This window comes from Eulemur rufifrons, chromosome 15 (genome assembly GCF_041146395.1).
Source record: "Eulemur rufifrons isolate Redbay chromosome 15, OSU_ERuf_1, whole genome shotgun sequence".
NCBI classification, from domain to species: Eukaryota; Metazoa; Chordata; class Mammalia; order Primates; family Lemuridae; genus Eulemur; species Eulemur rufifrons.
The window spans coordinates 75,312,867-75,340,655 of NC_090997.1; the positions used below are offsets into that span (position 1 = coordinate 75,312,867).

Genomic DNA, 27,789 nt, shown 5'->3' on the forward strand with positions numbered 1-27,789 from the left:
AGAGAAATATTTAACACAATTCATCACAAATGTTTGTCGTGACATATGCTCCAATATAAACATGAGACGGGAACCATGAATCTCCTATTTCTTCTGGCATTCTGGTTCCAGAGGGCTTCTCCCAGGGCTGAACAGGCTGAATGTGATTCTGGCATTTAAAAGTGTTTTTAAAACTACATAGCCCCTCATTTTGAACCAATTATGTCATCTGGCACTAAAAGAAAAAATGCCTTTAATGTGGCTGGGAAAGTCTAGTGAAAGATGATGGGAGGCGTCACCAACGGGACACCTGCTTATGCAGTTTCTTACTCACCCTCACCCAATATTCTGCTCCACATATTTATTAATGAAGTCAATTAATTAACTGATGGAAGCCTTGTGGGAGATTTGCAGACCCTGCAATTGAACAGATTTGCAAACAGCGGGTTAGTTATCTGGAATTCCAAAGTAGTAAAGGAACCCACAGCAACTGTCGCAGGTTCTGGAATGGCAGGGTTCTGTCACATCTGGATCCCAAACTTTGGACTAATAGCAAAGCCTTTGTACAGGGCCCTTAAAGGGACATATGGAGGCCCTGATACGGACCACAGACTGTCAAAATGCCTTTGAAAAACTAAAGCAGAGTCTTATGACTGCCCCCGCTTTGGGGTTGCCTGACTTGCAGAAAGAATTTAAATTACCCATTCATGAAAAACAATGAACGAGCCTTGGAGTCTTAGAACAGGTGGTGGGAGACATCCCACGGCCAGTGGCATACTTGTCAAAGCCACTGGACGATATTGTGGGAGGATAGCCTCCTTGCCTCCGGGCAGTAGCAGATACTTGTGAGCTGTTATTAAACACTGTGTTTATTCTCAATCCTGCCACCCTGTTACCAGCCAAAGAGAATGAGCCTCTGTGGCATGACCATTTAGAGGTTCTGGAGGCTGTCTATTCTAGCAGGATGAATCTATCAGATCAGCCTATGCCAGAGCCAAATTGGGATCTTTTCACCGACAGGAATAGCTTTATGGACAACAAAGGCCTGGATATGCAGTGATCATGACAGTGGTACTCCCACCTGGGACTTCAGCCCAGAAGGCTGAGCTGCTTGCTTTAACTAGTGCTCTTTAGTTATCCAGAGGAAAAAAGGTGAACATCTGTATGGACTCTAAATATGTTTCTATGACTATGCATGCTCATGGTGCCATTTGGAAGGACAGGGAGCTCCTGATGGTAGGAAATAAGGATGTTAAATATGCCACTGAAATAATGGTGCTGATACAAGCTATGGCTGAGCCTGAGCAGGTGGCCATCACGCATTGTCCTGGTCACCAAAAAAGGGAGACACTTAAACGTTGCAAAAAGAATCAGGTAACTGGCCTCTAAGGAGGCCACTAAAGGTAATCTGTTCCTCGGGGCCTTGATAGCCCAACTAGAAATAGATTCCCTTTAAAACTAAAGACTGGGGCTCTGACATTGGGATGGCACCGCCAAATGGAGGCTGAATTCTCATGGACTCGTTCTCCTACCCGAAGCCTTGTTTCGACTTCTTCTGAGGCACCTACATGAATGCACACATTATGGGCATGATGCCTTAATGGATTTGCTGGAACCTCGTTTAAGACAAGCCCATTTGCAACAAACTATTTATGTGCTTGAAACAATCCAAAGACAGAAAAGCGACTTGTTGCACAGGGAACCCCAACATGTGGAGACCCACCCTTTCGATGACTGGCAAACTGACTTCACTCAGATGCCTAAACTTGTATTAGTAGGTACCTTTTCAGGCTGGGTAGAGGTTTGTCCTACCGGAATGGAGAGGGTGTCTGAAGCTGCCAAAATCCTTCTGAAGGAACTCACTCTGAGATGGGCTTCTACCAGGAGCTGCTGGCCTGGGCCAGGGCCTTTGCCGAGTTCCTGCCCACATATGCCAGTGTGGAGCAGGAAGAGACCTTGGAGGACAATGGGAGGACAATGGGATGATGGGCATCGTAGTCTGGAGAAAGAGGCCAAGCAGATGGAGAATGGCATGTTGGTAATGGACGCGGTGGGCAGACAGCTGCGGAGGCAACTCAGCAGCTCCTCCTCCTCCAGCAGGGACGTCAGCAGGTCCCACAACAGCATGGCTGAGCTGCAGAAAGCCAGGACCCAGAAGGAAGAGACCTGGAAGCTGATGGAGGCAGACAAAGCTTTTGGTAACAAAATGATTATAAAAGAGAAGATATTTGTTCTTAATGCTGTTATTGAGACTAGGAGTTTTGCCCTTGACTTGCATTTCTAACCAAGAAACTCACACAAATAAGGTATTCTGGGGTAGTGAAATGACCATTGGCTCAGGAGTCTAAAAGGCTGGATTCTACAGCCTGCTCATGGCTGCTATAGCCTTGGACCAGATGCTCAGCTCTCTGTAGCTGTAATTCCTTCCCTTGAATATGGGGGGAACCAGCTCTCTAACATACTATACCATTTATATGACCAATAATGTGTAATAAAATCAAACTACAACAATTATAAATCTGCTTCACAACTTTATAAAGTTAAAATTTGCTTTAACGACTACACAATAAGAATAAATGTACTGTAGATACTGTTCATGCAGGAGGCCCAAAGTTATTCATACTCAATGAATGGAAACTGCCTTCTCCCTTCCCTCAAGCAAATCACTCTTGACGCAGAGAATGTTATTGACCACTACAGGGTCATAACTGTGACCCTAAATTCATATGCTTCCCATACTGGCTGTTAATTCAACATGGAATGAACACATACTGGCTTGCCAATTTAGAATTTTGGTTTGGCAAGTTAGATGTGATTTCATACTTTAAGACTTTTTAAGGCTTTTTATATTTCTTTTAGCCTGTCTATTATTTAAATTTGGTACAGGAAGGACCAGTTTGAGGAGGACAGTCCTGAGAAATCATCTAGGCATTCCATGAGGGAGGTTGGATGATTTTCCCCTCCGCCAGTGGCACAGAGGCCCTTTCAGCGCCCAGAAATAGATCTCCTATTGAGCCTCTGTTTATCTCCTCTGACCATAAAAAGCAGCTGGCTCTGCAGGAAAGACTGGCGGCTGCAATTAACTCCAGGAGGCCAGAAGCCGGAATCCAGAGCAACAAGAATAAAGGCTGCTCAAAGAACTTTCGGAGTCATGTTGCTAGCTCATTGCTAGAACCATTCAGTCTTCTGAGAAAGAAATCTGTGAGCTAAACACCGCACACATCACTGTAAAATGTCCTGTAACCACCAGAAGTACTCAGAATCGTTCCATTATTTTCAGAGTTGCTTCATAATGACTATTTATTAAGTCTACTATGTGGCTGAATGCCCACGGTGTTTTGTGAAAAGCATTTATAAAAAAGATTGACTGACCTAATTGTTCTTAACTTCCATTACTTTGTATTTAAACTTAGCTTGGTATTAGACTAACAGTAATTAGGAAAATAAAAAGAAAGCAGAATCTGATTTTTTTAAGGCCACTGGAAGCAATAAGAGGTTTCTATTAGAACACTTCACACATCATTGTTAAACAATTACCACTTCATTAGAAAACAGCTTCAAACATGTCTCATATCTTTGCTAAGAGGCCTTGAGAACATTATTCCTATGGCTTATCTTCTATACCAAATGAAATAATAAAGGCCTGGAAAATTGCAATAATCTAATTCATTAGGCATGTGTCCAGGGGCAGAACTGGGAAGTATTGAGGGCAACCAAATGGTCCTCTGAAACCTTTTTCCAGATGAACATTTCAACTTAGCATGGCGCTGTCAACTCTTAAACCAAAAAAGTCCCCAGCTCTTGAACCCAGAAACTTCTTTAAGTCTGAACAAATGTGTCTAAAGCTACAGGCAACCATTCTTTGCGACAAAATTCCAGCTCTTTTCACAATCCTTTTATCTCCTCTCTCTAAAATTTGTTTTATACAGCAAAAATAAATATTCCTGAGGAGTTCTGGCTCTGCTAGGTGGTGCAAACTCCCTAGAGAAAATCCATCCTACTGAGTACAACAAAAATGAAAAAGTACCTGAAAATGCTAAAAATAAACAAAAACAGGCAGATTGTAGTGGGAAGTCAAAACATGGAGAAGCAACACCCGTGGCGGGAAGGTGTTCAGTATTTTTTCTTCCAGCAGTTTTGCCCCAAGGGCATAGTTACAGAGGGCACAGCTGGTGTAGAACCCTCACTGCCTTGGAACCACAGAAAAGACAGGGCAGGCCTGGAGTGTGAGGGGGGAGTCCTGAAGGGGGAAGAGTTGGAGAAGGGGAAAAGAATGAAGAGAGGAAATGTCAGCAGAGAAGAAACTGCTAAGAAAAGAACCAAATGAAAATTTTAGAACTGAAAAAAATGTAATATCTGAAATAAATTCACTGGATGAGTTCAAGCATATAATGAAGATAGCGGAGTTAAGAGTCAGTAAACTTGAAGATAGATCAATAAAAATTATTTTGTCTAAAAAACAGAAAGAAAAAAGATTGAAAGAAAATGAATAGAATCTTAAGGATCTGTGGGACTAAATCAAAAAGTTGTAATGTATGGGTACTATGAGTCTCAGAGAGAAGAGATTGAGGGATGGATTACAAAAGAGGTATGAGGAAGCTTTCTGGAAAAGGTTCATTAATTTGATTATAGTAATGATGTATACATCTGTGGAAACCCATCCAATTGTAAATATAAGAATTTAATGTCAATTGTACTACAAGGGAATTGTTTTAAAAAATTTAAAAATGTATGTGCACACACAGAAGAAGAAATATAAATGTCTCTACAAATAAAATTAGAGTGATTTTTATTTTCTTCTTTATTCTTTTCTGTATTTGCTAAATTCTCATTATGTTCATGTCTTTCTTTTGTGTTCAAATTCTATGTTGTAAAATTGAGACATTTTTAAATTATTGTTTTTCTAAGTAAGTAATCTATATTAAATGTAATATTGTTCATGTTGTTATGCTTTTTGGTATTTCCCATTAAAGTTTAAAGAAGATTCAAAAATGTATATTTGACTTATCCATTGATTTTTCTATGTATAAAGTGTTTCCTGTTTCATTTTGTTGAACTAACATTTTAAACATACCTCAGTATAATGTTTTTAATTTCTGGTTCTATGAAAAAGAAAAAAACACAAAAATACATTCATTACAAATAACTGTCTTACCATACTTAAATATTTCAAACCTAAGTTAAAAATAATATAACCAATCTATAACTCAGAATGAGTATGGATTAAAACCACCTTCTGAGTTTATTATTGTTTTCTTTTACTTATAGATGCAAAAATTAGCTTAATCACAATATTTTTGCTATTATAATATAATGACAATTGTTTCCATAATCATTACGAACACCACATAAAAATTTTGTGTATTCTAAAATATATTACTTTTGCAATGTTATATTAAGGACTCATACTTTGTGAGTGTGAGCAGGAGAAATACATAGCTTACTGAGTAAATAGATTTGTATTTGTCTTTGATAATTTGCTGGTATATAAACCTTAAACAGAAGAAGGCCAAGGCAACTGGTTTTATATACCATCGTCTCTCAAAGATTATCTTCTTTTAATAGGACTCATTTGGATTTTTTTCACATAGCTATTTTTTCTTTATTAGAAACTACAATTTAAGCCAATTAGTCTTCATTTGGAGACTAACTAAGGAGAAAGTAATTTGCGTATTTGTGGATAAAAATTTAATTAATAACTTGGTCAGTGTTGCTAGAAGTCATTCCATTCTTTCAAATCATTGCCATCAGACAGCCACAGCAAAAAGCCTAGTCTCTTAGGCTGTGCCCCCCAGAAAGGCAGATCCTAAGATAAGATCTTGCTTGAAGGTACTAGTTCAGTTTTGGATGTGAATCCAAGAAGTAGAAGTGAGTGTCTGGGAAGAATGAAATAAGAAAGGAGGGAACACGAATCCACACATGCATTATCAAGGTAGTTGCCAACTGTGCCTCGATCCCACAGGATTCTCTGAGGAGCCATGTAATGTGTCTCAGAATTGCCCACGCCAAGGACAGAAAAGGAGATATTTATCCACCTGCTCTGGTTCCCGTTAGTCAAGAGTTGCTCTGTGGGGCAATAACTCGCTCATATTTCCACATCTCTACATGTCTCCACATGTAAAATAGTCTGCACAGGGCATTCGATGAAGTAAAAGCAGAGAACCCCCCAGACAGAAATCTGAGGAGAGGTGCTGCCGGATTACACTTGGGAGCAACTGATGGCCTCTGTATGGCTGAAGGGAAAGAATGGGCTGAGGAAGTGTGAGACAGAGCCTGGAGGTATCAATGCAGAGTTAAAGGGTAAGCATTAATATAACAGAGAAATAAGCCAATTTCATAGAAAAATTATTAATACATCAGCCTCCAATACACACACACACACACACACACACACGTATGCGCATGTCCTACAGCAGGCTTCTATCAGTTCGTGAGAGTCAACTATGTTCATCTCTTCCAGACACTACATTCAGCAACATGAAGTTGGTAGTTTCAAATGGACAAAGATGACAATGTTTACAATACAGGAACTGGAAAACTCTACAAACCAGAAGCGTTTTTTTTGTTGTTGCTTGTTTTATGGGGGAGGGAGATGAGAGGTTGCAGAGAGCTGGTTTACTAACATACCAGTATTGTCAGTGTGTATATGTACTAATATATGTATATCTACATGCATGTGTGTGCATAGACATAGACATACACAGTAAAGGTACAACTTATTTATAAATTGTATTTTGGTAAAATAATGATAAAAATAAATTAAATTTTAAAAAGAATAATTTCCTGGTTCCTAAAACAAAATTACCTAGGGGAGTCCTTCTGTGAAGAAATAGACATAAAATATGAGTACAATGTTAGTGACACTACCTGCCAACCCATAGATTAAATATAGAGGAGAAAAAGAACAATAGCTCAAGAAATAGTCACATTACAATTCTTACCACTTGTTAGGGGATGGCTCGTGTCCCCTCAAAATTCATATGTTGAAGTCCTAACCTTTAGTATCTTAGGATGTGACTGTAGCTGGAGATAGGGTCTTTAAAGAGGCAATTAAGTTAAAATGAGGTATTAGGTTGGGCCTTAATGCAACATGACTGGTGTCCTTATAAGAAGAGGAGATGAGGACACAGACTATACAGAGGAAAGACCAGGTGCAGATACAGGGAAAAGAGGGCCATCTACAGGCCAAGGAGAGAGACCTAAGCAGAAATCAATCCTGCTGACACCTTGATCTTGGAACTCTAGCCTCCAGAACTGTGAGAAAATAACTTTCCCTTTTAAAGCCACATAATTTGTGGTTCTTTGTTACGGCAGCCATAGGAAATGAATCCATCACTCTAGGCAGGGACGACAGGATGGGAATAGGAGAAGAAGGTGAGGCGGGGAGGATTCCTGAGGAGTTCCAAGTCTGCCTTGACAGGGAAGGAACAGAACCTGCAAGGTCAGAGAGCTCGCCCCAAGGAAGCCAAAGACAGTCTGCTGTGCACGAACTGGGTGTGTTCATGAAACTTATCAGACAAAGACAAGGCCACACAGTGCGTGGAGCCCTCCAATCCATACAAAGTTCCTCACTAAAAACAAAGTGTGCTTTTACAATTTTCTCTTTTTTTCTTAGTTAGGCTAGCTAAAGTTTTGTCAATTTTGTTTATCTTTTTAAAAAAAAAAAACAGCTCTTTGTTTCATTGAAGTTTTGAATTTTTTTTTAATCTCTATTTAATTTGTTTCTGTTCTGGGGTTCATTACTTCCTTCCTTCTACCAATTTTTGGTTTAGTTCTTGTTTTTTCTAGTTCCTTGAGGTATATAGTGAAGTCATTTATTACGAATATTTCTTCTTTTTTATGTAGCCATTGATTGCTATGAATCTCCCACTTAGAATTGTTTTTGCTGTGGCCCACTCATTTGGGTATGATGTGTTTCCACTTTCATTTTTCTCGAATTTTTACAGTCCAATCTTAATTTCTTCTTTGAGCCACTGGATATTTAGGAGCATGTTGTTTAATTTCCATATATTTGTAAGGTGTCTGAAGATTTTTTCGTTGTTAATTCCTAGTTTTATACCATTGTGGTACAAAAATATAACATACTTGATGTGATCTTTACCTTCTTAAATTTGTTAAGACTTGTTTTGTGGGCTAACGTACAATGTGTCCTGGAGAAAGTTCCACGTGCAGTTGAGAAGAATGTATACTCTGTAGCTGTTGGATGGAATGTTCTGTAAATGTCTGTTAGGTCCATTTGGTCTATGGTGTAGTTTAAGGCTGATGTTTCTTTTTATTTTCTATCTAGATGATATGTCCATTGTTGAAAGTGAGGTGTTGAAATCCCTTATTATTATCATATTACAGTCTTTCTCTCCCTTTATATCTAATAATATTTTGCTTTATATATTTGGGTGCTCTGGTGTTGAGTGCATATACATTTATAATTGTTTTTTCCTGTTGTTGAATAGATTACACTATTATTACATAATGACCTTCTTTGTCTCTTTTTATTATACAATTTTTGACTTAAAGTCTATTTTATCTGATAGAAGTATGATTATTCCTGCTCACTTTTGGTTTCCATTTGCATAAAATATCTTTTTCTATCTCCTCACTTTCAATCTATGTGTGTCTTTAATGGTGAGGTGAGCCTCTTGTAGGCATCATATAGCTGGGTGCTTGTTTTCTTTCTTCTTTTTTTTTTTTTTAATCCATTCAGCTATTCTACACCTTTTAATTGGAGAATTTAATCCATTTACATTCAAGGTTATTATTGATAGATGAAGACTTACTCCTAAAATTTTATTAATTGTTTTCTGGTTGTTTTGTAGATCTCTATTTTTGTTAATCACTGTGGTTTCCTACGGTACAAAGCTTTGTTTCCTTTATCTTTCTGATTTGTGTACCTGCTGTAATTTCTTTTTTTATGGTTACCAGGGAGTCAACATAAACAGTCTTATAGATACAATATGATAATACTCTAGACTTTCTTCCCATCTCTTCCACAATTTATATTTTTGTTGCCTTAATTTACTTCTTTAGCTTTAGCTACTATGTGTTCCTTAGCCACTAAATATAGCTATTGTTGTTTTTAACCATTTGACTTAAAACCTTCATACTTGAGGGTTGAAAGATTTACATAGCACTATTACTTACATGGGGTATTCTGAGTTTGATTTATGAATTTAGCTCTACTGGTGAGTTTTATACTTTCATATGTTTTCATGATAGTAATTATGGTCCTTTTGTTTCCAGTTGTAGCACTTCCTTAAGCATTTTTTGTAAGGCTGGTCTAGTGGTGACGAATTTCCTCGTCTTTTGCTTCTCTGGGAAGATCTTCATTTTTCCTTCATTTCTGAAGGATAGCTTGCTGGATACAGAATTCTTGGCTAGAAGGCTATTTTTCTTTCAGTACTTTGAATATATCATTTATTCTCTCCTGGCTTGCAAGGTTTCTGCTGAGAAATTTGCTGATAGTTTAATGTGGAGTCTCTTATATGAGACTTAACACTTGTCTTTTGTAGCTTTTAGAATTCTCTTTTTTCTTTGACTTTTTACAGTTTGATTATAATGTGACTTGGAGAGGATCTTTTTGAATTGAATCTAATTGGAGATTCTTGAGCTTCTTCAATGTGGATATTGATATCTTTCCCAATACTTGGTAAATTTTCAGCTATTATTTCACAAAAGGGGTTTTGTGTGCCTTTCTCCATCTCGTCTCCCTCTGGCATACGTATAATGTGAACATTATTCATTTAATGGTATTTCACAAATCCTGCAGGCTTTCTTTATTCTTTGTTATTCTTGTTTCTCTTTTATCCTCTGACTGGTTTATTCAAAAGATATGTTTTCAAGTTTAGAAATTATTTCTTCTTCTTGATCTAATCTGTTGTTGAAGCTCTTAATTATATTTTTATTTCATTTATTGAATTCTTTAACTCCAAGATTTCTATTTGGGTCTATTTTATAATATCTATCTCTGTGGAATTTCTCATTTGGATCATGAATTATTTTCCTGATTTCATTAAATTGTGTTTTCTTCTATTTCACTGAGTTTTTTTTAAGATTATTATTTTCAATTTCTTTTCAGGGATTTTATAAATGTCCTTTTTGGGGCATCTGTCACAGGAGACTTATTGTGTTCCTTTGGGAGTGACATGTTTTCATGCTTTTTCACATTTCTTGTGTCCCCATGTTGATATTCTTGCATCTAGTGTAATAGTCACTTTTCCAATTCTATGGAGAGCTTTTGTGGAAGAGATTTCTTCCTGGAGGTGAGTCCTAGGGTGTTGGTTGGATGTAGAGTGTTGGATTTGGTTCTGGGTGGACTCAGTAGTGTAGTTTCTGTGCAGTTTCTTCCATTGTAATCCTTGTCAGTGATGTCTGTAATTGCCTCAGTGGCCTAGGCTGCAGGTATTTGTGATGCAGTGGAGCAGTTTCACTGTAGGCAGGGGCCCAAGGCTTCATGTGGGGCCCAACAAGTGCAGCTGTGGAGGTTGACAGGCAGTCCAGTGAGCTCTCCTTAGAGGCACTGGCTCACTGCTGGACTGGCTGTCAGAGGCCAGGTGTGGGTGCTTGTGGGTGCAATGGGGCCAGACAGCTCTGCAGAGGTCTCTCTAGAGGGCAGGGCTGATGCCAGGCCTTCTATTAGAGATGAGGGTGCTAGTGAGTGGCAGGGCTAGGTAGCTCTGCAGTGGTCTGTCCAAAGAGGCAAAGGCATCACAAAATTCTCTGTCAGGCCAGGTGTGAGCCTCACTGGGCTCAGTGGAGCAGCTGGATATATGGTATTGGTGTGTGCTGGCATGGTGGCTGGCAGGCTGCTCAGCTCCCTCTCTTCTATGAAGTCTGCCTCTTTCCAGGGGCAGGGGCACTAGTATTGTGCTGCATGAGTTTGGAGACAGGAGTCTCAGTTGTTCCATCTGGTTTAGGCTCCAGGTATTGTGGTCATGGTCCTGCAGGCACTTTTGTGAACATGGTGGAAAGATGGCAGGGCCTCATCAATGGAGACTGTCAACTGCTACTGACTCACAGGGGAGGACACACTCTAGTAGCGGATCTGCTTTTAAGATGGTGCCAAGCCATAGCAACTTAGGTTGGCGGGGGGGGGGGGGGGGGTCATGGTCAAGAAAGGGTCTTATGGTGCGGCAATGAAGTTGCACAGACTCCCAACCACTCTCCAGATGGGATTTGGGTTTCTGTACTGCACAGAGACTTTACCATTCCTGTGTTGCTCTCCAGTGCACTTCCTTAGTCACTTGAGTTAAAACATAGCTGTTTATGTGTTGTTTTGGTTCCTTTCTGTGGCGAGGACAAGCCCCAGGTAACGCTAGTCAGCCATCTTGCTGATGTCACTCTCAGATGTTATGTGTTTAATACACATGAAAAGAGGCAGGAAGAGATAAACGGAAAGAATTTATCCTAAGATCCTTGAGAGGTTATTTGACTTAGTGAAATAGGAGGTACTAGCTTCAGACAGAATTGTCTCCACAAATAACTGCCTTACAAGGTAGCCTTGAACAAATGAATCTCTCTAAGCCTCAGCTTCTTCATCTAAAAACAAGGAATGTAATACAGTATAACTCACAAGGTTGCTGCAAATTATGACTGAGATAAGCTATATTAATTGCTTAGTACAGTGCATGGAACAATGTTAAATGCAAAAAATCAAATTGAAATAAAAACAAAACAATAAGACATTGTTATTATCTGAAATCATCTCATCTGTGAAATAGAGATAATAATAACTAATTTTAACAGACATTGTGAGGAGTATATGAGTTTATATATGTAAATTGCCAAACAAAATGCTTAGACCAAAATAGATAATCAAGAAATGACAGCTATTATCATCACTGAATTTACCATTGAAATAAGGTCATCTTTTACATGCTTATGCCTTAAAGTGCTTATGATTTGGCGCCTCCTGGTGTTCATCATGGGCACTGCAATCTTGAATGGGTAAGTGTCATGGTAATAATCTAGCCAGTATTTCCTCAAGACATTATCATTTACATGCTATTTTGCCATATGCCAATAAGCTATTACTTATTTAAAATTTCTATTTAAATTGACTTATTCCTCTTTTTTTTTTTTTTTGGAGACAGAGTCTTGCTCTGTTGCCCGGGCTAGAGTGAGTGCCGTGGCGTCAGCCTAGCTCACAGCAACCTCAAACTCCTGGGCTTAAGCAATCCTTCTGCCTCAGCCTCCCGAGTAGCTGGGACTACAGGCATGCGCCACCATGCCCGGCTAATTTTTTCTGTATATATTTTTAGTTGTCCATATAATTTCTTTCTATTTTTAATAGAGACGGGGGTCTCGCTCTTGCTCAGGCTGGTCTCGAACTCCTGACCTCGAGCAATCCACCCGCCTCGGCCTCCCAGAGTGCTAGGATTACAGGCGTGAGCCACCGCGCCCGGCCAAAATTGACTTACTTCTTAAGGTAAAATCAATATATTCCCCAGACCAATTTTCTATCATTATGATAAAGGAAAAACTAGTATATTTTAACATACATTAAAATAAATATATAACTATTAACATTAAAAAAATCCTAATTTGATTACCAACCAGAATCATACCTCATACAACGCTTTGGCAAACTTAATTTCATATCAGTAAGTTTCATGATATAAGGGTCAGGGAAGGTGTCACAAAGGGAAGTAATTTTTAAAAACTAAAACTTCAAGAATTATGAGAAGTTAATTTGATGGGTAAGGGGACAAAGGACTTTCCCAGCAGAGATTAAAGTACATGTAAATGCAGAGTTTGGAAGCACTTGCCTGGTTGGGGGAACTAAAGCTGGACCACCGCGGAGTGCAGTGAGTGATCCGCTGGACACGGGCAGTACAGGAAGAGAGATGAGCGGTGGTCCCACCAGCAAAGGCATCCTGTGTCATGCAGAAGACTGTCAACTTGTTTCATGTGGAGTCATCATTTTCCCAAGATTAGAGGTCCATGAGATTTTAATGAATGCGCCCCTCCACCACTGAAATATGTATTAATATATTTGTGTGTGTGTGTGTGTGTGTGTGTGTGTGTGAATATGGTGGGGTCAAGTTTGGGAAATGCTGAGTTAAACAAATTAAGCAGCATTTTTTTTAATACTGCAGGAATTGTTACAATACTGTAAAATTCTAAAGGGAGCAATTAAATGCAGATTTACCAATGTATTTGATCTTGAAACAGTTTACTTTTTAAAACATTGGCTAATGTTTTTTATTTATTTTAGAAGCTATATATAGATAGATATATATACACATAAAACAGGCAGACTAAATTGCAAGAAATGCCCCTGGGTTATAGAGAGTTTGGGGTTTTTTAATTAGTAAAGGCAGTAATAACATAATTAGATTTTTTTTTTTTAGGAAGATCATTGGTAACAGTATGGTTACTGACTTTAAGGGGGAAAAAATAAGGGCTGCCAAATGGTTAGATGATGGCTGGATCACCCATAGTCCACGTATAGAAAATGTAACACAATCACTACATGTGTCATGTATTTTAAACTATGGGAGCTAAAAAAACAGTTTTAGAGTATTACAAATTTAAGGGTGGGGAAAATGTATGACCTTTAAAAAAGCAGACTTCTTCAATAAAGTAATGGTCTGTGTTGGAAAAAATGATACAACCTAAGAGACAAAAAGAACTGACAGACTTCATAGAAAGATATAGAAATACCACATGTGAAGCAGAAATTAGTACAACATTAAGCAAATTTTAGTAATAGCAAATGGAAATTCATGATAGAACCAAGATATAATAAATGCTCCACAGCAATGTGCAAACTATAGAATATAATAACCATAATTGTTGCAAATATAGTAAATAAGTAAAATATACTATGTACGTTGGTATTCTGCTGTTTTATTGGAAATGACAGAACTAGATAAAACACTTTAGCTTATGAAATAGTAGAAATCAATTGTGAGTCTTTCCATTGTGAGTTATCAAATCCAGAGTGAGTGAGTGTATAGGTGTGTGTGTGTCAGTGCCGGAGACTGGCAAAAGTGTATTGAAGACAGGAAGGGTAGGATGAATAAAAGATTATAAGGTAGAAAGCAAAACTCCTTGAATATATAAGAGACATAAAAACGGGGAAAAATTTTTTTCTACCAGTGTGATGGATCCTGTTTGCTCTTGGATTGATTTTATTCACTAGCATTTAGAGTGGCTGCTATACTCATTTGACAGTTATGGGGAATAATTATGTATTTTCCTTACTGAACTGGTTTAAAATATCACATTGCTTGAGAGTTCCTGCAGCTTGTCAGCTTGTGTTAATTTTCTTCATTTTTCTAGTGAATGCTTTAAACTGTTGACCCAGCTCATGAATAGAGCAGCCCTTTTCTTTCTCCTGTGGAAAAAAACAGGCAATTGGTTCACAGATATCATTAGACATGCAGAAAATGAAGCATTCTGGTACAGAAGTAAGTCTATATATTTTTTAAAAAGTCAATGTATTTGTTCTTTTCTCAAAATTTTCCACCAGTATTGCACAACATTTATTTCAATTAAAGTTAATCCATTAACTTTAGTTGTTAATTTATATTTGCAATGAATATTCACTAATATTTTTATAGAATGAACTGTGACAGTAATTATTTAAGTGTTCTCAGGACTGGAGGGAAAGAAAAGTAGAAATTGAAGGCAATCTGGCATGATGCTTAAGAACCAAAGCTAAGGAATTTAATCTGGGTTCATATCCCAGCTCCACTGTTATTAGCCATTTGACCTAAGCCAGTTAAATGATCTAAGACTCAGTTTCTTTGTCTGAAAAATGTGAATGAAAAAAATGCCAACCTCTAAGGAGATTATATACATGCACACAAATGTGTATATGTATGTGTATGTACATATATACATATGTGGCATTGTCCAAAATAAAATTGATGATATTTACTTAAATTAGTATTATTACTTTGGTTTTCTTCTCCCAAAATGAAAATTTGAATATGACCTCTAATAGTATTGGTAATGAAACCATCAGACATTCCAGGTTCTCTAAGAGTTCTACTTACCTATCCAACCTTATCTATAATTCCCAGAATCAACCCTTCATTTTGGGGAGGCTGGCCTTATTAACCAGCCTTCCTCCACCTGCACCATCCTTGTATCTGTCCAGTGCTTTTTTTCAACTCCTTAGAAAGCCCTTCCTTCTCCCCAGCAACCATGTGACCACACAGATCTGAGTACATGAAATCTTGTTCAAAATCTACTTACTTGTTCTTGAATACCTGCCTGACATTTCTGTTAAATAGTCTAGTTCTGAAATTTTCTGAACCCTAATCATAGTACCTAACATCTCTGTATTTCTTTACAAGTATGACCACCATAATATAAATGATAAAAGGTATTTCAATGAGCTTATTTTTAACATCTCTCCAACATTCTTTGGAACTAACTATCTTCCTTGCTTTCTGTTACTTCCATTCTCTAAGGACCCCAACTGAATCTTCACTTTGAGATGGCACACTGTCTTCATTTCTCCAAATCAAACTTATCAAACACAGGTCCCTAATTCTCTTTTAAGGTATTTGCACATGATAATGAATTAATATGTTACCCGTTTGTGAGAATATGTTTGCTTTTTAACAACTGCCATCAAGGTACACAGAGTAGTGCTTCGTGGGAGGATTTCAAGCATCGTCTTAGGAGTCAGCAGTTATTCTTGGCAAAGACCTGTATTGACACCTCTTAACCACTCAAGTGGATGCCTGTCTACTTTGTCCATCTCTCAGTTCATTCTAGATAGATGGGGTAAGATTTAGAGATGACAATTGTTGCTTCTTCGAAGTCTAGGGCTTAAGAAAGAAAAAACTAGGGATGAGAAAATCCTGTATTAGTAAGTATTAATTTAGTAAATAAAAACTCCTAAATCTCTTAATTCTAGTAATATGACAGACTATAAAGCCTGATACCATTCCACTAAATAAAAATGTAAAACTTCTGGCCCAAATGATTTTACATGTGTGTTCTGCTAGAGTCAATGAAGAAACTTATACAACCATGGCAGAGTATATATCCAACTGATTCTATTAGACTTATGTAAACTTGATATTAATTACTGACAAGAACAGTATGATCAAAGAAAATACAGGCTATTCTGGATGGATATTTCCTATTGATATTTTGCATTCACACAGGTATTGTTCTACATGGCAGAGGCTGGAAGGATAAAAACTGTGTTTCTCAGCTTCCCTTACCAGTAGGGCTCTGGATGTGATTTAGGTTCCCCAATGAGATGCTCTCACATGACATTTAGAAGGTTCAAGAGAGGAGAAAGCCATCTCCTTGCAGGTATAAGCTATTTCTGCTGATTAGCAAGGTTCTGTATAACATAGCAGCTTCTGGTGTGCATTTTCCCAGCTTTGTGATGGCAACAACTGGCTTTATCAGTGGCAATGGTTGCTCCAGACTTAGCACACAAACCTATAATGGTGGTATCAATGTAGTAGTTCTCTTAGTGGAACACTTCTGTTTACTTTGGGGAGTCATTCCAAGAAGCTCGAATAGAACCTGCTCCTTTGATATTCCCAATGACTTTGTAAGACCTGAATTCTCTATATCAAATACTTTCCTACTTTACAAACCTAGACTTGTTTCTGTTTCCCGAACTGAATCCTGATTAATACCCAGGCCAGTTTCACTCATAAATATAAATGTAAATATTCTAAAGAAAAAATATTAAAAAACTAAGTTGTATTTATCCTAAAGATGCAAGGGTAGATTTACACTAGAGGGCACATAAATATAATATACCATATTAAAAGATTCAAGAAAAAAGTATATTTATCTCATTAAGGCACAAAAACTTGCTTGGAAAAAATTTAACATCCATTCAGAATGAAAACCTAAGAAAACATGGAATTGAAGGGAATTTCTATCAAAAACCCAATGTAAGTATCATCCTAAATTATAAAAAAGTAGAAGCTTCATTTTAAAACTCAGGAAAAAGATAAAAATCTCCATGCTTCCTACTTTTATTTAATTTTGTACCCAGGAAGTTTTAAGGATGATAAATAGATAGACAGATAATAGTTGTTTTTCAAGATTATATTGTTATTTACCTAGAAAATGCAAAAGAATCCACAAAAATTATTGAGAATTTAGCATGTTTAGTGAATGAAAAATTAAAAACTCAACTGCATTTCTAAACATCAAATAGCTAGAAATTATCATTTTGAAAGACAACATTATTAATAGCAGCAAAAATACAAGGTAGGTAGGAAAGAATATAACAAAAGATATTTAAAGCCTTTGTTAAGAATATGATAAAATATTAATGAATGACATTAAAGCATATTTAAATGAATAGAGTTAGCTACTATGTTCATTGACCAAAATATTCAAATTTCTTTAAATTTATTTATAAGCCAGTCATAGTAGTACATACCTGTAGTTCCAACTATTTGGGAGGCTCAGGTGGGAAAATCACCACTTCGAGTGAGTTCGAGCCCAGCCCAACCCTGTCTCCAAAGAAAAAAAGAAATTTATCTATAGATTCCACAAAATTTTAATCAAAGTTTTAGCAATAGCTTTTGTAGAATTTGTCTTGTTAATTCGAGTTCGTATGTGCAAGGATAAAGGGCTACAGATAGCCAAGACACATTTGAAGAAGTACAAGCAGGTAAATGTTCTTGAGCAGATATTAAAATTTAGGATAAAACCATATTAATTAAGATGCTATAGTATTGACCTAGTGGTAAATAAATTGACCAATGGAACAGAACAGATATTTCAGGAATAAAATCATACATGTGGAAATGTGATGTACGATAGAGTTGACATTGCAAATCTAAGGGGAAAAACTAATAAAGATGTACTGAGACTATACAGAGAAAAAATGCACTTGGACCCTTTCCTCACACTATAAGCAAAATTACACTTAAATTGGAAGAAAATTTTGCCTAAATGTGACAAGCAAAATATTAAGACCTTTAGAAGAAAATATATGAGACTATATTTGTAACTCTAGAGTGATGAATGTTTTCTCCTACTAAACCCAAAAGCACAAAAAGTAAGTGAAAACTTATCAGTTTACCTTATTAAAGTTAGAGTGTCTTTTTATCAAAGATATAGAAAAAAATGAGAAGTCACATGTGGAGAAAATGTTTACAACACATGTAACTGACAAAGGAGTAGTACATAGAATACGTAAAGAACTCCCAAAAGTCAACCAGAATGGAACAGAATAGAGAAGCTAGAAACAAAACCATATGGCTATGACCAACTGTTCTTTGACAAAGCAGACAAAAACATACACTGGGGAAAGGATGCCCTATTCAATAAAAGGTGTGGGGAAAACTGGATAGCCACATGTAGAAGAATGAAATAGTACCCATATCTCTTGCCATATACAAAAATTAATTCAGGATGGATTAAAGACTTAAATGTAAGGCATGAAACCATAAAAATCCTAGAAGAAAATGTACGAAAAACTCTTCTAGACACAGGTCTAGGCAAAGAATTTATGATTACACCCCAAAGGCAAACACAGCAGCAACAAAAATAAATAAATGGGACTTAATTAAATGAAAAAAGATTCTGCACAGCAAGTAGTAAACAGGCAACTTACAGAATGGGAGAAAAGAATACAAAAACTTTTGTACCTCCTCAATATTTTGAAATAATAATGTACATATAACAATAAACTATACATCCAACAAAGGACTAGTTTCCAGAATCTGCAAAGAACTCAAACAAAATGGCAAGAAAAAAACAAACAACCCCATCAAAAAGTGGACAAAAGACATGAACAGAATTTTTTCAAAAAAAGAGAAATGGCCACAGACATATGAATAAATGTTTAATATCACTAATCATCAGGGAAACACAAACTGAAACTACAATGAGATCCCACTTTACCCCTGTCATAATGGCCATTATTAAAAACTCAGGAAACAACAGACGCTGGCATGGATGCAGAGAAAAAGATATGCTTCACTAGAATGTTTATAGCAGCACAATTCACAATTGCAAAGATGTGGAAACAACCCAAGTGTCTATCAATACATGAGTGGATTAATAAAATGTGGTATTTGTATACCATGGAGTTCTCAGCCACAAAAAACAATGGTGATCTAGCACCTCTTGTATTATCCTGGATAGAGCTGGAGCCCATTTTACTAAGTGAAATACCACAAGCATGGAAAAACAAGCACCACATGTACTCACCATCAAATTGGTATTAACTGATCAACATTTATGTGCACATATAGTAGTAACATTCATTGGGTGTCAGACCTGTGGGAGGGAGAGGAGGGGATGGGTATATTCACACCTAATGGGTATGGTGCATACCATCTGAGGGATGGATACACTTGAAGCTCTGAGTCAGGTTGGGCAAAGGCAATATATGTAACCTAAACATTTGTACCTCCGTGATATGCTGAAAAAAAAAAAAAGAAAAAGAAAAAGAAAAAGGTAAGCTTATACACTGTTGGTGGGACTGCAAATTAGTACAACCTCTGTAGAAAACAGTATGGAGATTCCTCAAAGAGCTAAAAGTAGACCTACCATTGATCCAGCAATCCCACTACTGGGTATTTATCCAAAGGAAAAGACCCCTGGATCTTGAAAAAGACAGAAAGAAAAGAAAAGAAAATGTTTTTCTCTGCACAATTCTGTAAGTTCATTTTCTTTTCTGGCTTTTATTCAAAAGATTAATAATAGAATATTTGAAGAATTGAAGTTTATAGTGCTTATAAGAATTTTTAAATTCCAAAATGATTCCTTTTAATAATAATTATTTTTTTTCCTTCTTCCATAGTATGTTGAAACATTGGGTAATGTACAATATTTCAAATTCAAATTTAAATTGCTTCATTCTATTTTATAGTTTGCCAAATCAAAATTTATATTATTCACCTATTCACATTCCTAGCAGAGCTGACTTTCTGACTGGGACTTAAGTGAGACAAAACCTACCTACCAGACCAGATCCTTGAATTTGACATAAGCTAACGTAACAGAGCTTACTGTAGTATCCTCTTATTGACCTACTGCATAGTTTTTATGATTATTTCATATTGTCTATCATGTTTATTTAAGGCCCAGTCTAGACTATTTCAGAGTGTGAAAGTCACTTTGGAGAGTTAGAGGACTGCTATTGTAGTCACTAAGAAATTCTTTGCTATTTTGCAGTGTTGTTTGTGATCTATTCTCTCACCTTGAACAATGGACGTGTGTGCCATCATCAAGATACTACCCAGATTTTTGCTTACCAAAATAAATAAGGCTCCTGGCTCCTTTAACTTTCCCTAAGGACTTTATCAAATAATCTTTGTGACATTTACTTAAACTTTCTCTAATTTTTCAATGTCTCTTATAAACAATGAATTCAAAAGTATACATTTGTGTCCGAAAAAGAATCTGACAACCTGACTTTCTGTTTTTGTTTTATGAGGATGGTATAGGAATGAATATCCATTTATCTAGAGGTCAAATTCTGCAAGGGCAGCCATGGGAAACACTGCCACTAAACATAATAGGCCACACAAAAAGACAATCAACAAGACACGTAGTCATCAGACTGGCCAAAGTCAACACAAAGGAGGAACTCCTGTGAGCCATAAGGCAAAAACATCAGGTCACTTTTAAAGGAAAACTCATCAGGCTAGCAGCAGACTTCTCAAATGAGACCTTAAAAGCCAGAAGGGATTGGGGCCCCATCTCAGTCTTCTTAAACAGAGCAACTGCCAGCCTAGAATTTTGTATCCTGAAAAACTAAGTTTCACTCATGAAGGAGAAATAAACACTTTTCCAGATAAGCAAATACTGAGGGAATTTGTCAAGACCAGATCTGCCCTGCAGGAAATTCAGAACTGCATTATACATGGATCAGCATAAGGGTCACCCATCAGTGTAAAACCACCCAAGAGCTAAAGTTCAGAGCTCATATAAAACAATAGTGCAAGAGGTAAAACAAAACAATACAGTACCGCCCAACAGAATGAATAGAACAGCACACAACGTATCAATTCTATCAATCAACATGAATGGTTTGAACTCCCCACTCAAGAGACATAGGCTGGTTGAATAGATAAAAAAATACAAGCCAAATATCTGCTGTCTCCAGGAAACACATGTAACCCACAAGGATTCATACAAACTCAAGGTAAAGGGATGGAAAAAAATATTCCATGCAGAGGGAACCAAAAGAAAGAGGTATAGCCATTCTCATATCAGATAAAATTGACTTTAGATCAACAATAGTAAAGAAAGACAAAGATGGTCACTATAAAACGGTAAAGGGAGCAATTCAACAAGAAGACAATCCTAAATATTTACACATCCAACACAGGAATGCCCAGATTCATAAAGCAAACCCTACTAGATCTAAGCAAAGAGATAGACAATGACATCGTAATTGCTGAAGACTTCAACACCCCACTGACAGAATGGGACAGATCATCCAATCAGAAAATAAAGAAACACTGGACTTAAATGGGACTCTATAATAGGCCTCTAATCAGCAAAAAGCCATGCTGGAGCTGTAAAGAAATTACACCTTTGAATAAGTAAGTAAAAAGTTTTCTAAGGAATAAAAAAATAAAATAAAATAAACAAGTAATTGACTGTGTGGTAAAGGCCTTTCCCTGTTGATTCTGTCCTTTTGTGCCTCCCTCTTGGAGTCCTCCTGTTTCCATTCCCCCTGCCACATCCTGTGCTGTCCCAACCCTAGTTGAAAACACATTGATTTTCTTTCTTCCCTTAGTGCTACTGAAAGAATTGAGTATTTTTGAAAGAAAATGTAATAAAAACTAAACAGAAAAAAAAAACCAAACAAAAAATAAACAGAAGAGATATAAGCAGTATGAAAATAACCAATTTTGCAAAGTATAGGCTTTGGAATTTAAGAAAACTGAATGCTAACCATAAAATGACTAGTGTAGGCCTGGGTTGCTTTTCTCTCAACATTTCAGATTGTTTGTCTCTGATCATCACATCCCAACCTGAAGTCCCATATAAGTGACATTTCCCAATCCTTTTTGTTAACCTTCTCTCAAAAAAAGAGATTGGAGGAGAACACTGGTCAGTCTAAGGTCAAATGTATCCCTGGACAGAACTGATGTGGATTAGTTCAACACCAAAAAAGAGAAAGGAACTTCTAGTACTTTCCTAATGCAGAATTACAGAGCAAAATGACCACATCAGTCATTCTTCTCTTGTTCTTCGGGAGAGATGCAAAGCCCTCTTAGGCCTTTCTTGGACAATGGTGTTGCAGCTCAGAAAACGATACCCCAAAGTATGGCCTTTTGGCATGCTGAGCACTTTGAACTAACAGAGATTAGAAGGCCTCAGAAGCAGTCTCTCTCTGCCCTCTTCCCCTCCTGTCTCCTGTCCTCTTTTTCCCTTGAAGGGAATCAAAGAAACCAGACTTCCTCTTTCCCAAGGCAAGTCATAGAAGCTAGAACCCCTCTCCCACAAATTTAGCCATAAAACCCAGACCAGTCACTCTCTCCCTTCTCCCTTCTCCATCTCTTTCCTTAGAGGTCCTGCTCCATACCTGGAAGGAAGGAATTCTACATAGAGAGGCTAAGAAAAATCTGAACAGACAGGTCTTGCTGGGTTTCCCCCCTCTGTCTGTTAGCATTAGAGCATATGCCTTTGTCCAATCACATCTCTGCACAGCTGCCCATTCTTCATTGAACCTGAGCATAACAACAGATGGTTTTTCCTAGGTCTTAGAGTCTTCATTTCTGAAGGCTCCTGTGTCATATAAAACTTTGATTACGTAACTTTGTCATGCTTTTCTCCCGTCAATCTTTCTTTGTCAGTTTTTATTTCAAACCTAGCCAGGAACCCTAGGAGGGTTGAGAAAACTTTTCCTCCTCTATGAGATTTATTTTGAGATTGAGCTATAATTTTTCTCCTCTCTCCCTTTCTCCGTTTTATAATTTTCCTCCTCTATGAGATTTATTTTGAGATTGATCTATATATTTTGAGATATGATCTATAATGATATAGATCATATACCAATATAATTAGACTGTTTTAATTACCAAAAACTAATGAAAATTGATGAATCTGGACCAGCTGCCTGAAAGAGAGCCACTATCAAAGTAGGTCAAAGAATTTCTTTAGGGCCAGCTCCTACATAGAAAGTGGGGGAATAATGGCTGGCTTTGGGGAAATGGGGTCCTGGTTTTCACGACCCACTTTGAAGAAGAGGAACTCTGGTTTCTTTTCAGAGTGGGAGTCTGATGGAGTCCAAAGCACCTGTTCTCCTTCAACGTATTATTATAGTAAAGTTGATGGGCTAGGGCAGCACACTTGACTTGACTTCCCTTCTCCTTCCTCTCATTTCGTACCCTGCCCAACTTCCAAGGACACTCTCAGACCCGCACATTGCTAATGACCTGGAGCTGGCTTAGGCAAGGACTGTTGAGCATACTTTTCATTTGGACACTTTAAGATTCCCACTGCATCCTGACCTCTGCAGAAAAATCAACTCTCAACAAACTTTGTTCTGGTATAAGTTTAGTACTGTTCACTGTGAATCAATGTTAATGAAGCAAGTAAGATGTTTGACTCAGTCAAACTCACACCCATTGTTTCCCATGTAGAGTGGCTGTAGAGATGAAGAACATGAGTGTGAAGATGGCTGTTTTACTAAGTTTTAGAGAAGTTAAGGAAATTCACCATCATAAGTGAAAAGAAAAAGATTTACAAAATGTAAAATCTTCCTTTTTGTAGTTTGTTGAGCTCAATAATAATCTCCCTTGGCTAAACCATTATTTGAGGGCTAACACAACTTACCTGGCCAATTCCTTCATTTTTCCAGACTCAGCGGAGGCAAGCATCCTCTAAGAAACCTTCCTTTATCTCCCCCTTGCCAGTCTGAGTTAGGTGGCCTCCCGCAGTGCTCACAGGCACTCTGGGCTCGCCTCTGCAACACCACAAGTCACTGCTTTACAGAAAAAAACAAACAAACAAACAAAAAACCTGTTTATCCCTCCTTCTCACCAGATCATGAACTCTGGGTAAAAAAAAAATCATGTCTTTTACCTGTATCCTTAGCATCTAGAACAGTCCCTGACACATGGATGGACACTCATTAACTATTTCTGAATGAATATCAATATTTTATTTTTATAAACAATGATAAAACCATTAAAAAGATAGTAGCTTAAAATTTTATAAATCAGAAAAATGACTCAGAGTGTAGACAAAGTTTAGGTGACTCAAGGTGGAAAGTCATTAACTATTTTTAGCTCCTTTTAGTAGCTGGGAGTCAACCTCATCCTGGTGTTTAATTTCCAGGGTAGAGAAGACCAGAACAACTGAATAGACTCTAAAAGTGATTTAATCACTGATTTGTCACTTCACGCATCCCCGATCACTATCACCAAAACTCATTTCAAAGCCCTATGTTTGGTGTTCTATAGAGCAATTTTAATGGCAATGATTACAAATCAATGAGATCTTCAACATAACAGAAAACACACTGACTTGTGTGTACATGTGCCAGGAAACTATGAGTATTCCTTCTTTCAAGCAAAACTGTAAGAATCTGTTAATGTTTATTAGTCTATACTTTGAGAGTAACTTGGGCATGGATGAAATATAACCTACTGGTTAGTTAATTGTTCATTCAATAAATCTGTTTTTGAGCTGTGAAATTTTTATAAAGCTCTTCCGCAGGAATGATGGGAGAGTTAATATAATATCCACACTCAACTCTGACAGAATTTACCATCTATTTTAAAAAAGAAAGGGGGGAAAACCCACAAAAAATGGCAAACCATTCAAGAACAAAGGTAAACAAATACTACGTTGTATCTAACAGCAGAAGATTTTGTAGATGTTGAGAAAAAGGGGAGATCTGTAACAGTTGAAGACCAGCAGAGGTGAGACACAAGCTGATATTTCTTACTTCCTGCCATGCTTTCTAAACACATTGCCAGGCAAGCCTTGGAACAGGACTGTCAGTTTCTAGTCATCTCTGAAAACATGACTGCCTCATCAACCTACAGGTACAGCCTGCAGGTTTGGATTAGAAAAAATATATATCATCGATGCTTATTATTTGTAGCTTCCAAATTTGTGAATTTGCCTTTTCACCAAAATTTATTTGTAGCATCAAATTCTATACTCCCAGCACTTTTACTTAATTCAGACACATGGACAGAGCTCCTAAAAGACTCAAAGGTTTCCAGCTGAGATCAAACAAGGTGCTCTGCCTTCTTGCTTAGCTGTCATACCACACACAAATGCCCCCTTTCCGGCCTGCAATAGACCATTTGGGTACTTTTTTTTTTTTTGGTGATTTTGCTGTTTAAAATGGTCCCCAAGCATAGTGCCAAAGTGCTGTCTAGTGTTCCTAGGTGCAAGATGGCTGCGATGTGCCTTAGAGAGAAAATACATGCATTATATAAGTTTAATAAACTTCACTCTAGTACAAATTATAGCACTGTTGGCTGTGAACTCAATGTTAATGAAGCAGCAATATACATTAAGGTCTTTAAATGGACATATACATAAAACAAGGTTATGTATTGAACAGTTGACAAAAATATTGGAACCAAGGTTTGCAGGAACCTAACTTTGCATCTCCTCTAGAAGCAATGGGTCAGTGTTGTAAACCCATGTTTCCTTCCTCTTACAGGGTATCTGCCCCTGTATTGCCAACCTCAAGGACAACTTCAGTGGCATCAAGTATTTATAGGCACACCCCATTTTATTGTGCTTCACATTATTGTGCTTTGCAGGTATTTCATTTTTTACAAATTGGAAGTTTATTGCAACCTGTGTGAAGCGTGTATCAGTGCCATTTTTCCAACACATGTGCTCACTTAGTGTTTCTGTGTCATGTTTTGGTAATTCTCACAATACTTCAAACTTTTCATTGTTATTATATCTGTTATGGTGATCTGTGATCAGTGATTTTTGATGCAATTATTGTAATTGCTTTGAGATGCCATGAACCATAAGCTTAATCAAATATTGTGTGTGTGTTCTGACTATTCCACTGTCCAGCTCTTTCCCCATTTTCACTCCCTCTACTTTGGCCTTGCTATTTTCTGAGACACAATAATATTATAATTAGCCAATTAACAACTCTACAATCACCTCTAAGTGTTCAAGTAAAAGGAAGAGTTGCACCTCCATCGCTTTAAATCAAAAGCTAGGAAGGAATGGAGAAAGCAAAGCTAGGCCAAAAGCCAGGTATCTTGTGCCAGTTAACCAAATTGTGAACACAAACAAAAAGTTCTTGAAGGAAATTAAAAGTGCTACTTCAGTGAACATAAGAATAAGAAAGCAGAACAGCCTTATAGATGATATGGAGAAAGTTTGAGTGTTCTGGATATAAGATCAGCCCAATCCCAATATTCCCTTAAGCCAAAGCCTAATCTAGAGCAAGGTCCTAACTATCCTCAATGCTGTGAAGGCTGAGAGTGGTGAGGAAGCTGTGGAAGAAAAGTTGGAGGCCAGTAGAGGGTGGTTCATGAGATTTAAGGAAAGAAGCCATCTCCATAACATAAAAGTACAAGGTGAAGTAGCAAGTGCTGATGTAGAAACAGCAGCAAGCTATCCAAAAGATCTAGCGAAGATAACTGATGAAGGTGGGTATACCATACAAAAGATTTCCAATGTAGATGAAATAGCCTTATCTTGGAAGAAGATGCCATACAGGCATCTTTCATAACTAGAGAGGAGAAGTCAGTACCTAGCTTCAAAGCTTCAAAGGGCCAGCTGACGCTTTTGTTAGGGGCTAATATGGCTGGTGATTTTAAGTTAAAGCCAATGCGCATTTACCGTTCTGAAAACCCTAAGGCCCTGAAGAATTATAGTAAATCTACTCTGCCTATGCTCTACAAATAGAACAACAAAACCTGCATGACTGTACATCTGTTCACAGCATGGTTTATTGAATAGTTAAGTTAACTTCTGAGACTTACTTCTCAGAACCAAAGATTTCTTTCAAAATAGTACTGCTCATTGACAATGTACCTGGTCACCCAAGAGCTGTAATGGAGATGTACAAGAAGACTAATGTTGTTTTATGCCTGCTAACACTGCATCCATTCTGCAGCCTATGGATCAAGGAGTAATTTTGACCTTCAAGTCTCATTATTTAGGAAATATATTTCATGAGGCTATACCATCCTCTGATGGATCTGGGCAAAGTAATTGAAAACCTTCTGGAAAGGATTCACCATTCTAGATGCCATTAAGAATATTCTTAATGATTCATGTGGGGAGGTCAAAATATCAACATTAACAGGAGTTTAGAAGAAGTTGATTCCAACCCTCATGTTGACTTTGAGGAGTTCAAGACTTCAGTGGAGGAGGTAACTACAAATGTGGTGGAAATAGCACGAGAACTAGAATTAGAAGTGGAGCCTGAAGATGTAACTGAATTGCTGCAATTGCGCGATCAAACTTGAACAGATGAGGAGTTGCTTCTTATGGATGAACAAGAAAGTGGTTTCTTGAGATGGAATCTACTCCTGGGGAAGATGCTGTGAACATTGTTGAAATGACAACAAACGACTGATAATATTACATAAACTTAGTTGATAAAGCAGTGGCAAGGTTTGATAAGATAGGCTCTAATTTTAAAAGAAGTTCTAGTGTGGATGAAATGGTATCACATAGCGCCACACATCACAGACAAATCTTTGGTGAAAGGAAGAGCCGACTGAGGGGGCAAACTTCGTTGTTATCTTATTTTAAGAAGTTTCCCCAGGCACCCCAACATTCACCGACCACCATCCTGATCAATCAGTAGCCACCAACATTCAGGCAAGACCCTCCACCAGCAAAAAGATTATTACTCCTTAGTATTTTCTAGGAAAAAAAGGGTTTTTAAGTATGAACATT

The 27,789-nt window shown here is 37.4% G+C and overlaps 1 pseudogene; it reads left to right on the forward strand.

The window, feature by feature from the left end:
• Positions 1-1,579: 1,579 nt before the first annotated feature.
• On the forward strand, positions 1,580-27,760 carry LOC138395986 (tigger transposable element-derived protein 1-like; annotated as a pseudogene).
• Positions 27,761-27,789: the final 29 nt, after the last annotated feature.